Below are 19,840 nucleotides of genomic sequence, written 5' to 3' on the forward strand. Positions count from 1 at the left end.
TGCGAGGATAAGTACTTCCTTTTTCTAACCAGAGTCTCATGTAGGGTGAGCTGGACTGGAGAGCTGGAGATTGTGGAACTTTCGGGTGTGCCGGTGTACATGGCAGACTGAGAGACGGTTGGAGACGGTATTGTTTCCGCCGGTGCCCTAGATGCAATATTTCCTCCTACAAAACTGGTGATTCCCTGACCCTGACTGCTTTTGGCTGGCAAAGAAACCTGCACAGATACTGCCGGTGGTGCGGAAAATGGTGGCCTTACAGTGACGGAAGGGATGTTGCGTTGCTGACTAGCTTCATTGGCCGAGGGTGCTACAACCTTGAGGGACGTTTGGTAGTTAGTCCAGGCTTGAAAATGCATGGTGGTTAAGTGTCTATGCATGCAACTAGTATTTAGACTTTTCAGATTCTGACCTCTGCTTAAGCTAGTTGAACATTTTTGACAGATGACTTTGCGCTGATCAGTTGGATGTTGTTTAAAAAAATGCCAGACTGCACTCTTCCTAGACTCGGATCCCTTTTCAGGGATTGCAGACTGAGCTTTAACCGGATGGCAACGCTGTGCTCCAACAGGTTTTGGCTTTGACACGCGTTTTGGGCCAGATACGGGCCCGGCAGATGGAACCTGTTGCGATGTTGATGCCTGCTGCGGCCCCTCCTCCACCTCCGCTTCTGAACTACTGCCGCCTGCACCCTGTTCCCCCAATGGCTGCCAATCGGGGTCAATAACTGGGTCATCTATTACCTCCTCTTCGAGCTCGTGTGCAACTTCGTCTGTGTCACTGTGTCGGTCGGTGGTATAGCGTTCGTGGCGGGGCAACATAGTCTCATCAGGGTCTGATTGTGGATCTGTACCCTGAGAGGGCAATGTGGTGGTCTGAGTCAAAGGAGCAGCATAGTACTCTGGCTGTGGCTGTGCATCAGTGCACTCCATGTCAGAATCTACTTGTAATGGGCATGGCCTGTTAAATGTTTCACTTTCTAAGCCAGGGACGGTATGTGTAAAGAGCTCCATGGAGTGACCCGTTGTGTCGCCTGCTGCATCCTTCTCTCTTGTTGTAGTTTTTGCTGAGGAGGACAAGGAAGCGACTTGTCCCTGACCGTGAACATCCACAAGCGACGCGCTGCTTTTACATTTACCAGTTTCTGAAGAGGAGGCAAAAGAGCTAGAGGCTGAGTCTGCAATGTAAGCCAAAACTTGCTGTTGCTGCTCCGCCTTTAAAAGCGGTTTTCCTACTCCCAGAAAAGAGAGCGTTCGAGGCCTTGTGTAGCCTGACGACGAAACTGGCTCCACAGCTCCAGACTTAGGTGGAATATTTTTATCCCCACGACCACCTGATGCTCCACTACCACTACCATCATTACCAGCTGACAATGAACGCCCACGGCCACGACCTCTTGCACCAGACTTCCTCATTGTTTTAAAATCTTAACCAAAGTAACTTTATTTGTTGCTGTCAAACAACTTACACGGTGAGCTATAACTTCAGTATGATTTCAATATCCCTTAACAGGTTGGTGAGACCACAAGGAAAATCAGGCACAATGTTACACACTCTGTTTTCTGTGGCACAAAATCACAGAGATGACACACACGCAGGACTGTCACTCAAGCACTAATGTCAATATTAATCTCCCACCTAATTTATTTTTTTTTTTTTCTCAGGGAGACTTTAGAAACCAAATAATATTAAAAAAAAAAAAAAAAAAAAAGCCTTTCTATGGCCCACAATTAGAGAGAGAGAGAGGTGGCACACCCAGGAGTCAAGACTGGCGCACAAGCTGAAAGGGCAATATTACTCTCCCACTGTTTTTTTAAGTTTTTTTTTTATTTCAGGGAGACTTTAGAAACCAAATAATATTAAAAAAACCAAAAAAAAAAATAGCCTTTCTATGGCCCACTGAATGAGAGAGAGAGGTGGCACACCCAGGAGTCAAGACTGGCACACAAGCTGAAAGGGCAATATTACTCCCACTGTTTTTTTATGTATTTTTTGTTTTTTAAGGGAGACTTTAGAAACCCAATAATATTTTTTTAAAAAAATAAATAGGCTTTCTATGGCCCACTGAATGAGAGGGAGAGAGGTGGCACACCCAGGAGTCAAGACTGGCACACAAGCTGAAAGGGCAATATTACTCTCCCACTGTTTTTTTAGGTTTTTTTTTTTTTTTCAGGGAGACTTTAGAAACCAAATAATATTAAAAAAACAAAAAAAAAAAATAGCCTTTCTATGGCCCACTGAATGAGAGAGAGAGAGGTGGCACACCCAGGAGTCAAGACTGGCACACAAGCTGAAAGGGCAATATTACTCTCCCACTGTTTCTTTATGTATTTTTTGTTTTTTAAGGGAGACTTTAGAAACCCAATAATATTTAAAAAAAAAAAAAAAAAAAGGCTTTCTATGGCCCACTGAATGAGAGGGAGAGAGGTGGCACACCCAGGAGTCAAGACTGGCACACAAGCTGAAAGGGCAATATTACTCTCCCACTGTTTTTTTATTTATTTTTTTTTTTTTTCAGGGAGACTTTAGAAACCAAATAATAAGAAAATAAATAAATAAATAAATAGGCTTTCTATAGCCCACTGAATGAGAGATAGCACACACAGCAGTGGCACACAAGCCCTGACTGAGGCCAATATTTTTCTCCCACTGATTGATGTAGTGTTTTTGTGTTGAGGTAGATTTTAGAACACAAATCAAGGAAAAAAAAAAAATGCTTTCTATGGCCCACTGAATGAGAGAGAGGTGGCACACCCAGGAGTCAAGACTGGCACACAAGCTGAAAGGGCAATATTACTCTCCCACTGTTTTTTTATGTATTTTTTGTTTTTTAAGGGAGACTTTAGAAACCCAATAATATTTAAAAAAAAAAATAAATAGGCTTTCTATGGCCCACTGAATGAGAGGGAGAGAGGTGGCACACCCAGGAGTCAAGACTGGCACACAAGCTGAAAGGGCAATATTACTCTCCCACTGTTTTTTTGTTTTTTTTTTTTTTTCAGGGAGACTTTAGAAACCAAATAATATTAAAAAAAACAAAAAAAAAAATAGCCTTTCTATGGCCCACTGAATGAGAGAGAGAGGTGGCACACCCAGGAGTCAAGACTGGCACACAAGCTGAAAGGGCAATATTACTCTCCCACTGTTTTTTTATGTATTTTTTGTTTTTTAAGGGAGACTTTAGAAACCCAATAATATTTTAAAAAAAAAGGCTTTCTATGGCCCACTGAATGAGAGGGAGAGAGGTGGCACACCCAGGAGTCAAGACTGGCACACAAGCTGAAAGGGCAATATTACTCTCCCACTGTTTTTTTATTTATTTTTTTTTTTTTTCAGGGAGACTTTAGAAACCAAATAATAAGAAAAAAAATAAATAAATAAATAGGCTTTCTATAGCCCACTGAATGAGAGATAGCACACACAGCAGTGGCACACAAGCCCTGACTGAGGCCAATATTTTTCTCCCACTGATTGATGTAGTGTTTTTGTGTTGAGGTAGATTTTAGAACACAAATCAAGGAAAAAAAAAAAAATGCTTTCTATGGCCCACTGAATGAGAGAGAGGTGGCACACCCAGGAGTCAAGACTGGCACACAAGCTGAAAGGGCAATATTACTCTCCCACTGTTTTTTAATGTATTTTTTGTTTTTTAAGGGAGACTTTAGAAACCCAATAATATTTTTTTAAAAAAATAAATAGGCTTTCTATGGCCCACTGAATGAGAGGGAGAGAGGTGGCACACCCAGGAGTCAAGACTGGCACACAAGCTGAAAGGGCAATATTACTCTCCCACTGTTTTTTTATGTTTTTTTTTTTTTTTTCAGGGAGACTTTAGAAACCAAATAATATTAAAAAAACAAAAAAAAAAATAGCCTTTCTATGGCCCACTGAATGAGAGAGAGAGGTGGCACACCCAGGAGTCAAGACTGGCACACAAGCTGAAAGGGCAATATTACTCTCCCACTGTTTTTTTATGTATTTTTTGTTTTTTAAGGGAGACTTTAGAAACCAAATAATAAGAAAAAAAAATAAATAAATAAATAGGCTTTCTATAGCCCACTGAATGAGAGATAGCACACACAGCAGTGGCACACAAGCCCTGACTGAGGCCAATATTTTTCTCCCACTGATTGATGTAGTGTTTTTGTGTTGAGGTAGATTTTAGAACACAAATCAAGGAAAAAAAAAAAAAATGCTTTCTATGGCCCACTGAATGAGAGAGAGGTGGCACACCCAGGAGTCAAGACTGGCACACAAGCTGAAAGGGCAATATTACTCTCCCACTGTTTTTTTATGTATTTTTTGTTTTTTAAGGGAGACTTTAGAAACCCAATAATATTTAAAAAAATAAATAAATAGGCTTTCTATGGCCCACTGAATGAGAGGGAGAGAGGTGGCACACCCAGGAGTCAAGACTGGCACACAAGCTGAAAGGGCAATATTACTCTCCCACTGTTTTTTTATGTTTTTTTTTTTTTTTCAGGGAGACTTTAGAAACCAAATAATATTAAAAAAACCAAAAAAAAAATAGCCTTTCTATGGCCCACTGAATGAGAGAGAGAGGTGGCACACCCAGGAGTCAAGACTGGCACACAAGCTGAAAGGGCAATATTACTCTCCCACTGTTTTTTTATGTATTTTTTTTTTTTCAGGGAGACTTTAGAAACCAAATAATATTAAAAAAAACAAAAAAATAAATAGCCTTTCTATGGCCCACTGAATGAGAGAGAGAGGTGGCACACCCAGGAGTCAAGACTGGCACACAAGCTGAAAGGGCAATATTACTCTCCCACTGTTTTTTTAGGTTTTTTTTTTTTTTTCAGGGAGACTTTAGAAACCAAATAATATTAAAAAAAATAAATAAATAAATAGGCTTTCTATAGCCCACTGAATGAGAGATAGCACACACAGCAGTGGCACACAAGCCCTGACTGAGGCCAATATTTTTCTCCCACTGATTGATGTAGTGTTTTTGTGTTGAGGTAGAATTTAGAACACAAATCACGGAAAAAATAAATAGGCTTTCTATGGCCCACTCAGTGAGAGATGGCACACACAGGGATGGCACTGTAGCAGAAATGCCAATCTTAATCTCCCACAAAAAAACAAAAAAAAAACAGGGACTGTCCTACAATTACTATCTCCCTGCAGTAATCTAAGCCAGGTATGGCAGGCAGCAATAGGAGTGGACTGATGCACAAATTAAATAAAAAGTGTGGACAAACAAAAAAGATAGCTGTGCAGAAAGGAAGGAACAAGAGGATATGTGCTTTGAAAAAAGCAGTTGGTTTCCACAGTGGCGTACACACAGCAATACAGCTATCACGGAGCCTTCTAGGGCAGCCCAATGAGCTACAGCGCTGAGGGGAAAAAAAAAAAAAATAGCTTCCACAGTCCCTGCACACCGAAGGTGGTGTTGGACAGTGGAAATCGCTGCAGCACAAGCGGTTTGGTGGTTAGTGGACCCTGCCTAACGCTCTCCCTGCTTCTGACGAAGCGGCAGCAACCTGTCCCTAAGCTCAGATCAGCAGCAGTAAGATGGCGGTCGGCGGGAACGCCCCTTTATAGCCCCTGTGACGCCGCAGACAGCAAGCCAATCACTGCAATGCCCTTCTCTAAGATGGTGGGGACCAGGATCTATGTCATCACGCTGCCCACACTCTGCATTCACCTTCATTGGCTGAGAAATGGCGCTTTTCGCGTCATTGAAACGCGACTTTGGCGCGAAAGTCGCGTACCGCATGGCCGACAAGCACAGGGGTCGGATCGGGTTTCATGAGACGCCGACTTAGCCAAAAGTCGGCGACTTTTGAAAATGATCGACCCGTTTCGCTCAACCCTACTCCCGATTACCGACATCATAATTTCGCTCGGCGGGCGAAAATTTTCGAGAGAAGAATGCACATGGTCTCATCACTGAGCAATCGGGACTTCTCTGCGACAAAACCGCCCCCGCTCCAATCTCGGAAGCATCAACCTCAACCTGAAAAGGGAGCGAAACATCAGGCTGGCGCAACACAGGAGCAGAAGAAAAGCGGCGCTTAAGCTCCCGAAAAGCCTCCACAGCCGCAGAGGACCAGTTGGCAACATCAGCACCCTTCTTAGTCAAATCAGTCAGAGGTTTAGCAACACCTGAAAACCCAGTTATAAATCGACGATAGAAATTAGCAAAGCCCAAGAACTTCTGAAGACTCTTCAGGGAAGTAGGCTGCGTCCAATCACAAATAGCCCGAACCTTGACAGGATCCATCTCAACAGAAGAAGGGGAAAAAATGTACCCCAAAAAGGAGATCTTCTGAACCCCAAAGATACACTTTGAACACTTTACAAACAAAGAATTTGACCGCAAAACCTGAAAAACCTTCCTAACCTGTTGAACATGCGACTGCCAGTCATCCGAAAAAATAAAAATATCATCCAAATACACAATCATAAATTTATCCAGGTATTTACGGAAAATATCGTGCATAAAGGACTGAAAGACTGAAGGGGCATTAGAAAGACCAAAAGGCATTACCAAATACTCAAAATGGCCCTCGGGCGTATTAAATGCAGTTTTCCACTCATCTCCCTGCTTAATCCGCACCAAATTATACGCACCCCGAAGATCAACCTTAGAGAACCACTTTGCCCCTTTAATACGAGCAAATAAATCAGTCAATAGTGGCAAAGGATACTGGTATTTGACTGTAATCCTATTCAACAGGCGATAATCAATACAGGGCCTCAGGGAGCCATCTTTTTTACCCACGAAAAAAAACCCCGCTCCTAAAGGGGATGAGGATGGACGGATATGTCCCTTTTCCAAGGACTCCTTAATATACTCTCGCATAGCAGCATGCTCAGGCACAGACAGATTGAACAAACGACCCTTGGGAAACTTGCTGCCCGGAATCAAGTCTATAGCACAATCACAATCCCTGTGAGGGGGAAGAGAACTAAGTTTAGGCTCTTCAAAAACATCACAATAGTCAGACAAAAATGCCGGAACTTCAGAGGGAGTAGATGAAGCAATGGAAACCAAAGGTACTTCCCCATGAGCCCCCTGACATCCCCAGCTTAACACAGACATTGTTTTCCAGTCAAGGACTGGATTATGAGTTTGGAACCATGGCAATCCAAGCACTAAGACATCATGCAAGTTATGCAACACAAGGAAGCGAATCACCTCCCGATGGTCAGGAGTCATACACATAGTCACTTGTGTCCAGAATTGTGGTTTATTCCTAGCCAAAGGTGTGGAGTCGATACCCTTCAGAGGGATAGGAACTTCCAAAGGCTCTAGGCTAAACCCACATCGTCTGGCAAAGGACCAATCCATAAGACTCAAGGAAGCGCCAGAATCCACATAGGCATCCACAGTAATAGTTGATAATGAACAGATCAAAGTTACAGACAAAATAAACTTAGACTGCAAGGTGCCAATTGCAAAAGACTTATCAACCTTTTTTGTGCGTTTAGAGCATGCTGATATAACATGAGCAGAATCACCACAGTAGAAGCACAACCCATTTTTACGCCTATAATTCTGCCGTTCACTTCTGGACAGAATTCTATCAAATTGCATAATCTCCGGTGCCTGCTCAGAGGACACCGCCAAATGGTGCACAGGTTTGCGCTCCCGTAAACGCCGATCAATCTGAATAGCCATAGTCATGGATTCATTCAGACCTGTGGGCGTAGGAAACCCCACCATGACATCTTTAACGGCGTCAGAGAGACCTTCTCTGAAATTCGCCGCCAGGGCGCACTCATTCCACTGAGTAAGCACAGACCATTTTCGAAATTTTTGACAATATATTTCAGCTTCATCATGCCCTTGAGAGAGGGCTATCAAGGCCTTTTCAGCCTGAATCTCCAAATTAGGTTCCTCATAGAGCAACCCCAGTGCCAGAAAAAACGCATCCACACTGAGCAACACAGGATCCCCTGGTGCCAATGCAAATGCCCAATTCTGGGGGTCACCCCGCAACAAGGAAATAACAATTTTAACCTGCTGAGCGGGGTCTCCAGCGGAGCGAGATCTCAGAGAAAGATACAATTTACAATTGTGCTTAAAATTCAAAAAACGAGATCTATCTCCAGAAAAGAACTCCGGTATAGGGATCTTGGGTTCAGACATAGGAGCATGTATAACATAGTCTTGGATATTTTGAACCTTAGAAGCAAGAGTATTTAGATTAGAAGCTAAACTCTGGATATCCATCTTTCAACAGCTGAAATCTGTGCCATTCAGGGGTTAAGAGAAGAGGAAAAAAAAAAAAAAGTCAGCAGATTGCAATTATGGCTAGACAGAACTTCTGAGCAAAAAAAAAAAAAGTGTCAGAAACTTCTTTTTCCTCTCTTTCTTCAGCCAATACCTAAATAAATTGTGGCCGGCAATACTGTCATGATTCCCAATGGCAGGGACACAGGCAAAAACGGACTAGCTCTAGGAAGATGGTATCTCAGGTAACCGCGATGCTGAACCTAACACGCAACTAGCTCTAGGAAGATGGTATCTCAGGTAACCGCGATGCTGAACCTAACACGCAACTAAAAGTAGCCTACGTTGGTCTCTAGACACCTCACGCCAGCCGGAGATCTAACTACCCCTATTAGAGGAATACACAGACCTGGCTTGCCTCCAGGGAAACCCCAAAAGTTATAGTAGCCCCCCACATATAATAACGGTTAGTCAAGAGGAAAACACAAACGCAGTATGAATATAGATTCAGCAAAGCGAGGCCCTCTAACTAGATAGTGGAAAATACAAAAGAGGACTTCGCGGTTACCTCAAAACCCTAAACAGCCATCCTGAAATTACCTTGACTCCGTTGTCAACTCATGACACAGGAGTAGTAATTTCAGATCACTAGAGCTTCCAGCCGCACGAGAACTATAAATGCATGCTGGACAAAACAAACACAAAAAAAAGCCAAAGCTTCAACTTAGCTGAATTGCAGACTTGGAGCAGGTAGCAAGCAACAGAGGTGCTCTGATAACATTGATTGCCGGCACTAGAATGACTGAGAAGCCAGACTAAATAGGAAACTCCCAATTTCCTGATGAAAACAGGTGCAAGACCAAAGTCAGTCAGTACCACCAGTAGCCACCAGAGGGAGCCCAAAAACAGAATTCACAACAGTCACGGTCATGTGACCGAGACGTCATCACAGGTCCTGCGATCAGACCAACCCTGGGAACGGAACCTGCCCTGGACTACAAAGTCTCCTGTGGAAATTTGGGAAGAGCAAATAGAATATAACCCCCCTAGGTCCCAACTGTCAAGGGGAGACTAGGTGGGCAAGAGCTAATAATAGAATATAACCCCCCTAGGTCCCAACTGTCACGGGGAGACTAGGTGGGCAAGAGCTAATAACCCGGGCCCCTGCAATTTCCCTCAGACTAGGGAAATCCTGACTGACCCTCTACCTATAGTTTACACTGATGGTGTGCATGTCTAGGCCTCGACCTTCGCCCTGTCTCCTGTTTCAACCCTAGGCTGAAACCACCGCCCACCACCCAGTGAAAAGATCATACACCAATACCCACAGTTAGAACAGACAAGGATAAAGGAAAATATACACCGCGCCGCAGTCACTTAGGAATACACTATAAATGTGCAGGGCAAAATAAATACAAATATAGGAAGGAGCAAATAAGACAAAGGGAAATACACCACCAGCTACGATACTCCAACTACTAGCTCACCACTCCAGACCGAGATAACAATGCACAAGACAGAAGCTATAATCGGCGACGCCCAATGTTCAAGAGAACTATTTAAAGGCAATGGGCATGGCCCAGCTTCCAATCCGAGCATCAGGTAAATTAACCCCGGACCAGCTAGATAAAATCTAGCCGACGCCAATGAGCACATAGTGGTCAAAAGCGGAATTACCGCTGTCTGTCGAACGACCTGGTCTGAACAGCGTCCGACATGACACCAACAGGAAGTTGGTAGTTATAAGCTCCCAAATTATCTCCCATAGATGAGGTAGACAGGCTGTTCCTTCTTTGTTTACGTCTGGTGCCAGCTGACAAAATTTGGCAAGTCTGGCATCACAGACTTGGCCCTATCCTGGATCTCATCATACCTAACAGACCGGACATTCAGCGTCTCCAACTCACACCACCTCCTCACCTCGCCCCCTATCTGTCGGAGTCCCACAAGGTTCAGTCCTAGGGCCCCTGCTTTTCATGCAGCTGCAGTGCAGTACAGCGCAACCTCCACCAGGGGGAGCTTGGTAGAGAAGTGAGACTGCACTCACAGAGCAGCTGAACAAATGCCACCTAGTGGCGAGAGAGAGAGGTCAGGATAGCCAAGTCAAAACACAAGATAGCACTACAGTACAAAATGATTACACAGAATGGATAGTCAGGACATAGCAAGGGATCAGTAAACCAGGACGGGCAAAATACGGTACAATAGGGACAAGCTGAAACAGAGTCAAAACGCCAAGCCAGGAGGTCAGAAACAGGGAGTCAAGTGTTATGACCCCAATGGCGAGGGTCTCAGAGGAACAAGTAAGTCTGCGAAGTACAAAAATCCAGCTCATAGGGCAGTGGTAACTGGGTTGACCATATATCTACTCCTAACGCCAACACTAGAAGTAGCCGGGGAACATGCCTACGTTGGTCGCTAGATGTCTCGCGCCAGCCGGAGGACTAACTACCCCTAGAAGAAGAAAACAAAGACCTCTCTTGCCTCCAGATAATAGACCCCAAAAGTTGGATACAAGCCCCCCACAAATAATAACGGTGAGGTAAGAGGAAATGACAAACACAGAGATGAACTAGGTTTAGCAAAGAGAGGCCCACTTACTAATAGCAGAATGTAGTAAGATAACTTATATGGTCAACAAAAACCCTATCAAAATTCCACACTGGAAATTCAAGAACCCCCGAACCGTCTAACGGCCCGAGGGGAGAACTCCAGCCTCCCTAGAGCTTCCAGCAAGGTTAGGATACAGATTATGTACAAGCTGGACAAAAATGCAAACAAAAACAAATAGCAAAAAGCAAGAAAGCAGACTTAGCTTAATCTAGCAGGAACCAGGATTAGTAGACAAAAGCACAGCAGATTAGCTCTGATTACAACGTTGCCAGGCATTGAACTGAAGGTCCAGGGAGCTTATATAGCAACACCCCTGAACTAATGGCCCAGGTGAGCATACAAGGGATGACTGACATACCCAGAGTCAAATCACTAGTAACCACTAGAGGGAGCCAAAAAGCAAATTCACAACAGTACCCCCCCCTTAGTGAGGGGTCACCGAACCCTCACCAAGACCACCAGGGCGATCAGGATGAGCGGCGTGAAAGGCACGAACTAAATCGGCCGCATGCACATCAGAGGCGACCACCCAGGAATTATCCTCCTGACCATAGCCCTTCCACTTGACCAGGTACTGAAGCCTCCGCCTGGAGAGACGAGAATCTAAGATCTTCTCCACCACGTACTCCAACTCGCCCTCAACCAACACCGGAGCAGGAGGCTCCGCAGAAGTGACCACAGGCACAACGTACCGCCGCAACAAGGACCTATGAAATACGTTGTGAATGGCAAACGACACCGGAAGATCCAGGCGAAAGGATACAGGATTAAGGATTTCCAATATCTTGTAAGGACCAATGAAGCGAGGCTTAAATTTGGGAGAGGAGACCTTCATAGGAACAAATCGAGAAGACAGCCATACCAAATCCCCAACGCGAAGTCGGGGACCCACACCGCGGCGGCGGTTGGCAAAACGCTGAGCCTTCTCCTGTGACAACTTCAAGTTGTCCACCACATGACTCCAGATCCGCTGTAACCTATCCACCACAGAATCCACCCCAGGACAGTCAGAAGGCTCCACCTGTCCCGAGGAAAAACGAGGATGGAAACCAGAGTTGCAGAAAAATGGCGAAACCAAGGTGGCGGAACTAGCCCGATTATTAAGGGCAAATTCAGCCAACGGCAAGAAGGTCACCCAATCATCCTGATCAGAAGAGACAAAACACCTCAAATAAGCCTCCAGAGTCTGATTAGTTCGCTCCGTTTGTCCGTTAGTCTGGGGATGAAAAGCGGACGAAAACGACAAATCAATGCCCATCCTACCACAAAAGGATCGCCAGAACCTGGAAACAAACTGGGATCCTCTGTCCGACACAATATTCTCAGGAATGCCGTGCAAACGAACCACGTTCTGGAAGAACACAGGAACCAGATCAGAAGAGGAGGGCAGCTTAGGTAAAGGAACCAAATGGACCATCTTGGAGAAACGATCACATATCACCCAGATGACAGACATGCCCTGAGACACCGGAAGATCAGAAATGAAATCCATAGAGATGTGTGTCCAAGGTCTCTTCGGGACAGGCAAGGGCAAGAGCAACCCGCTGGCACGAGAACAGCAAGGCTTAGCTCGAGCACAAGTTCCACAGGACTGCACAAATGACCGCACATCCCTTGACAAGGAAGACCACCAAAAGGACCTGGCCACCAGATCTCTGGTGCCAAAAATTCCCGGGTGCCCTGCCAACACTGAGGAATGAACCTCGGAAATGACTCTGCTGGTCCATTTAGCAGGCACAAACAATCTGTCAGATGGACAAGAATCAGGCCTACCAGCCTGAAATCTCTGCAACACACGCCGCAGATCAGGAGAAATAGCTGACAAGATAACTCCTTCCTTAAGAATACCCACAGGTTCAGCGACTCCAGGAGAGTCAGGCACAAAGCTCATAGACAGAGCATCGGCCTTCACATTCTTAGAACCTGGTAAATACGAGACCACAAAGTCAAAACGGGAGAAAAACAATGACCAGCGGGCCTGTCTAGGATTCAGGCGTTTAGCAGACTCGAGATACATCAGATTTTTGTGATCAGTCAAGACCACCACACGATGCTTAGCACCCTCGAGCCAATGACGCCAGTCCTCAAATGCCCACTTCATGGCCAACAACTCCCGATTGCCCACATCATAATTTCGCTCTGCCGGCGAAAACTTCCTGGAGAAAAAGGCACAAGGTCTCATAGTAGAGCAACCAGGGCCTCTCTGCGACAAAACGGCCCCTGCCCCAATCTCCGAAGCATCCACCTCCACCTGAAAGGGAAGTGAGGTGTCAGGTTGGCACAAAACAGGCGCCGAAGTAAACCGGCGTTTCAACTCCTGGAAAGCCTCCACGGCAGCAGGAGCCCAGTTAGCTACATCAGAGCCTTTCTTGGTCATATCCGTCAATGGTTTAACAACGCTAGAAAAATTTGCGATAAAACGACGGTAGAAGTTAGCAAAACCCAAGAACTTCTGAAGACTCTTAACTGACGAGGGTTGAGTCCAATCATGAATAGCTCGGACCTTGACTGGGTCCATCTCCACAGCAGAAGGGGAAAAAATGAACCCCAAAAAGGGAACCCTCTGTACACCAAAGAGACACTTTGAGCCTTTAACAAACAAAGAATTTTCACGCAAAATCTTAAAAACCATCCTGACCTGCTCCACATGCGAGTCCCAATCATCAGAAAAAACCAGAATATCATCCAGATAAACAATCAAAAATTTATCCAGATACTTCCGGAAAATGTCATGCATGAAGGACTGAAAAACTGAAGGTGCATTAGAGAGCCCAAATGGCATCACCAAGTACTCAAAATGACCTTCGGGCGTATTGAATGCGGTTTTCCATTCATCGCCTTGCTTAATGCGCACAAGGTTGTACGCACCACGAAGGTCTATCTTGGTGAACCACTGGGCACCTTTAATCCGGGCAAACAAGTCTGACAACAGCGGCAAAGGATACTGAAATTTGACAGTGATCTTGTTTAGAAGCCGATAGTCAATACAAGGCCTCAAAGATCCGTCCTTTTTGGCCACAAAAAAGAATCCCGCACCAAGAGGGGAAGAAGAAAGACGGATATGCCCCCCTTCTCAAGAGACTCCTTGATATATGAACGCATCGCGGTATGTTCAGGTACCAACAAATTAAACAGTCTCCCCTTAGGAAACTTACTGCCAGGAATCAAATCTATTGTATAGTCACATTCCCTATGAGGAGGCAGTGCACTGGACTTAGACTCGCTGAAGACATCCTGATAATCAGACAAATACGCCGGAACTTCCGAAGGCGTAGAAGAAGCAATAGACAAGGGCAGGGAATCTCCATGAATTCCATGGCAGCCCCAACTTGACACCGACATTGCCTTCCAGTCCAAGACTGGATTATGGGTCTGTAACCATGGCAAACCCAAAACAACCAAATCATGCATCTTATGCAGAACAAGAAAACTTATCACCTCCCGATGTTCGGGAGTCATGCACATGGTAACCTGTGTCCAAAACTGCGGTTTATTTTTTGCCAAAGGCGTAGCATCAATACCCCTAAGAGGGATAGGATTTTCTAATGGCTCCAGAACAAAACCGCAGCGCTTGGCAAATGACAGATCCATCAGACTCAGGGCAGCACCTGAGTCTACAAACGCCATGACAGGATATGATGACAGTGAGCAAATCAAAGTTACAGATAGAATAAATTTAGGTTGCAAATTACCAATGGCGACAGGACTAACAACCCTAGTAAGACGTTTAGAGCATGCTGAGATAACATGTGTAGAATCACCACCGTAGTAACACAAGCCATTCTGGCGTCTATGAATTTTCCGCTCATTTCTAGTCAGGATTCTATCACATTGCATTAAATCAGGTGCCTGTTCAGACAACACCATGAGGGAATTTGCGGTTTTGCGCTCCCGCAACCGCCGGTCGATTTGAATAGCCAGGGCCATGGAATCATTCAGACCTGTGGGAATGGGAAAACCCACCATCACATTCTTAATGGCTTCAGAAAGGCCATTTCTGAAATTTGCAGCCAATGCACACTCGTTCCACTGGGTCAGCACGGACCATTTCCGAAATTTTTGGCAATACACTTCAGCCTCGTCCTGGCCCTGAGACATAGCCAGCAAGGCTTTTTCTGCCTGAATCTCAAGATTGGGTTCCTCATAAAGCAAACCGAGCGCCAGAAAAAACGCATCAATATCAGCCAATGCCGGATCTCCTGGCGCCAGCGAGAAGGCCCAATCCTGAGGGTCGCCCCGTAAAAAAGAAATAACAATTTTCACTTGCTGAGCGGAGTCTCCAGATGAACAGGGTCTCAGGGACAAAAACAATTTACAATTATTCCTGAAATTTCTAAATTTAAATCGGTCTCCGGAAAACAGTTCAGGAATCGGTATCTTAGGTTCTGACATAGGATTTCTGATAACATAATCTTGTATGCCCTGCACTCGAGCAGTAAGCTGGTCCACACCTGTAATCAAGGTCTGGACATTCATGTCTGCAGCAAACACAAGCCACTCAGAGGTAAAGGGGAAAAGAAAAAAAAAATGAGAAAAGGAAAAAAAAAAACAGAATTTTCTTTCTTATAATCCCGCTTCTGCAATGCATTTAACATTTAATACTGGCCTGGCAAACAGTTATGACCCCAATGGCGAGGGTCTCAGAGGAACAAGTAAGTCTGCGAAGTACAAAAATCCAGCTCATAGGGCAGTGGTAACTGGGTTGACCATATATCTACTCCTAACGCCAACACTAGAAGTAGCCGGGGAACATGCCTACGTTGGTCGCTAGATGTCTCGCGCCAGCCGGAGGACTAACTACCCCTAGAAGAAGAAAACAAAGACTTCTCTTGCCTCCAGATAATAGACCCCAAAAGTTGGATACAAGCCCCCCACAAATAATAACGGTGAGGTAAGAGGAAATGACAAACACAGAGATGAACTAGGTTTAGCAAAGAGAGGCCCACTTACTAATAGCAGAATGTAGTAAGATAACATATGGTCAACAAAAACCCTATCAAAATTCCACACTGGAAATTCAAGAACCCCCGAACCGTCTAACGGCCCGAGGGGAGAACTCCAGCCTCCCTAGAGCTTCCAGCAAGGTTAGGATACAGATTATGTACAAGCTGGACAAAAATGCAAACAAAAACAAATAGCAAAAAGCAAGAAAGCAGACTTAGCTTAATCTAGCAGGAACCAGGATCAGTAGACAAGAGCACAGCAGATTAGCTCTGATTACAACGTTGCCAGGCATTGAACTGAAGGTCCAGGGAGCTTATATAGCAACACCCCTGAACTAACGGCCCAGGTGAGCATACAAGGGATGACTGACATACCCAGAGTCAAATCACTAGTAACCACTAGAGGGAGCCAAAAAGCAAATTCACAACAGTGAAGCAGATCTACAGACAAACAAAGAGACACTGGGAAAGGGCAGGCAGGGGGAGATAACATACACAGGACAAGTCAGGGTTCACAGCAGGACAAATAACGAGCTTCCAGAGTCAGGTACACACGCCAAAGACAGAGCTATAGCTGACACCACCCTCAGGATACCTGGGAGCTAAATAGCCAACCCGAGCCCAAAATGAGGCAGAGCAAAGTTAACCCTAGACATGATCAACTCAGAGAATGAGCAGACAGGACTAAACTCCGGACTGGATCATGACACTGCTCTTCTCCATTTACACCTTTGGCCTGGGACAGCTCAAAGAATCTCATGGCTTTCAGTATCACCTCTATGCTGATGACACACAGATCTACATCTCTGGACCAGATATCACCTCCCTACAAACCAGAATCCCTCAATGTCTGTCCACTATTTCATCCTTCTTCACCGCTAGATTTCTGAAACTTAACATGGACAAAACAGAATGCATCATCTTTCCCTCATCTCACTCGACCCCCCCAACGAACCTATCCATTACAGTACATGGCTGCCCACTCCTTGATGTTGATCTCTCCTTCAAACTACATATCCAAGCCCTTTCCACTTCCTGCCGACTTCAACTCAAAAATATTTCACGAATCCGTACATTCCTCAACCAAGAATCTGCAAAAACCCTAGTCCATGCCCTCATCATCTCTCGCCTTGACTCCTGCAACCTCCTGCTCTGTGGCCTCCCCTCTAACACTCTCGCACCCCTCCAATCTAGGAAACAAATATCCCACATACATCGTATGAGCAAAAGCGGGGTCTGGCGGACAAAGCACGCCCAATAGGACCCCCAACTCACCAAATCAGCTCTAATGGATCATAAGCACAAGGAGAAAAATATAGAGCAATGATTTATTCAAACAAACTTTAATTCTTTAAATAGTGCATAGATATATATATATAAACAAATATTAGTAATAAGTGGCTAAAACACAGGATGAATGCCCAAAAACGCTGATATAAACCCCCATCGCCCACACTCCCCCAGATGTAATGCCGGTGTAAGGGCAAGTTAGTAAGTCACTGTACTAACCCCCTGAACTAGGGGTGTAAGAAGCAGGGAAAACACAATAGGTGCATAATAGTACCTATAGGACCAGGCTAAGCCGCCCAAATGGGGACCCAGTGATAAAACCCTATAATATGCAGGCGGGAAAAGTGGTTACACTTACCAATAACAGAGGCCGGGTGGGGAGACTGGCGGGGAAAGAACCCCAACGCGCGTTTCGTGGCCGCACGGGACCACTTCCTCAGGGGGATAACTCCTTGCTGCATAAAAGGACCTTAAAATAACCCCTGGCCCCGGTCACATGATGATCGGCGGCCAGTAAGAGTAGCGCTGTCGGCGCATGCGCACTGCGCCCGGCAGGTCCTGGCAGTGGATCACAGCGTCAGGCCAAGTGCGCACGCGCAGGGCACATGAAGCACCCGGAGCGTGCCCAGAAGGCCGAGAGACGCCGATCCACACCAGGACAAGGCGGGCCGCAGCGCGATGCGCACGGCCACCATTGCAAACGATATATAGGTACAGAAGATGGAAGCACCAATACAGTGCACTATCAATATCCATCACATGAATGGATTAAGGAATCCACCAGGTAAATACTGCACACATCACAGCCCGATGCACAGAATAAATAAATATATTAAGTTATAAACATAGTCCACTTTCTGTGCGTCGGATCCACGAGACTGATCTCAATCTATCAGACACATGTCCATAATAATGATGATTTCCCGTCTCATCTTGTGCAAATATCGTGGTGATTCCACTTTGCCCCAGCTGGGGTGGTGTCCATAATGGTTGTATCACTGATGCCAGAGGTACATTTGCAAGGTACATCATGCAGCATCGGGTCAATAAATCTCACTGATGGTATAAACAAAACAAAAATTAAAAATCAAAAAAATACATATATAAAAAGATAAAACCAAAATCCCGCCAGATAGCGGGGATGAGGGCATCCAAGGCGGGAGGGACCATAATAATAGATTTCCAATCACAGAAAAGCTGCAGGGTGGGGGACCATACCAGGCACATGCCAGAGACTAGTGGAGCACGGAGGGTATAACCAACTCATAGGTAAGGGGCAAAACTTAGAGTCTCGTTAAGGCCCACTGGTGACATAGTGCCAAGTCGCACTATCCACCTTGTTTCTTTTTGTGCCAGCAGCTTTTTATTGTCCCCACCCCGAACGCCCAGATGTAGGGCATCAATTCCCCTCACTTTCAGTAAATTTGCATTACATTTGTGATTTAACAAAAAGTGACGTGGGATTGGTTTAAGATCTGAAAAGTCGGTCTGAGGAAGTGGTCCCGTGTGGCCACGAAGCGCGCGTTGGGGTTCTTTCCCCGCCAGTCTCCCCACCCGGCCTCTTATTGGTAAGTGTAAGCACTTTTCCCACCTGCATATTATAGGGTTTTATCACTGGGTCCCCATTTGGGCGGCTTAGCCTGGTCCTATAGGTACTATTATGCACCTATTGTGTTTCCCTGCTTCTTACACCCCTAGTTCAAGGGGTTAGTACAGTGACTTACTAACTTGCCCTTACACCGGCATTACATCTGGGGGAGTGTGGGCGATGGGGGTTTATATCAGCGTTTTCGGGCATTCATCCTGTGTTTTAGCCACTTATTACTAATATTTGTGATGTATATATCTATGCACTATTTAAAGAATTAAAGTTTGTTTGAATAAATCATTGCTCTATATTTTTCTCCTTGTGCTTATACCCCTCCAATCTATTCTAAACTCTGCTGCCCGACTAATCCACCTGTCCCCCCACTATTCCCTGGCCTCTCCCCTCTGTCAATCCCTTCACTGGCTCCCCATTGCCCAGAGACTCCACTAGAAAACCCTAACCATGATGTACAAAGCCATCCACAACCTGTCTCCTACATACATCTGTGACCTCGTCTCCCGGTACTTACCTACACGCAACCTCCGATCCTCACAAGATCTCCTTCTCTATTCCCCTCTTATCTCCTCTTCCCACAATCGTATACAAGATTTCTCTCGCTTATCACCCCTACTCTGGAACCCTCTACCACAACACTTCAGACTCTCGCCTACCATCGAAACCTTCAAAAAGAGCACGAAGACCCACCTCTTCCGACAAGCCTACAACCTGCAGTAACCACCGATCGCCCAAACCGCTGCATGACCAGCTCTATCCTCACCTACTGTGTTCTCATCCATCCCTTGTAGATTGTGAGCCTTCGCGGGCAGGGTCCTCTCTCCTCCTGTACCAGTTATGACTTGTATTGTTTAAGATTATTGTACTTGTAAAGCCTAAATGCGACTTTTATATCTGACTTTGCCAATAATGCTTCATGACCAAGTGTTTTAAAAATTTCCACTGCCATGTTAAACAATGCAAAACCACAAAAGAACCACAGTGAAAGTCCAAAATAAATATTAACATTTTTTATTCGTATCAAACAAAGTCACTGACAATTAAATGGGCTAAAATTGGCAACAATTTGATAGGTATGTGTGTCAAGTCCACATTAATAAATAATATATATATATATATATATATATATATATATATATATATATATATATATATATATATATATAAAGAAATATTCCATGTGGA

This window comes from Ranitomeya variabilis, chromosome 7 (genome assembly GCF_051348905.1).
Source record: "Ranitomeya variabilis isolate aRanVar5 chromosome 7, aRanVar5.hap1, whole genome shotgun sequence".
NCBI classification, from domain to species: Eukaryota; Metazoa; Chordata; class Amphibia; order Anura; family Dendrobatidae; genus Ranitomeya; species Ranitomeya variabilis.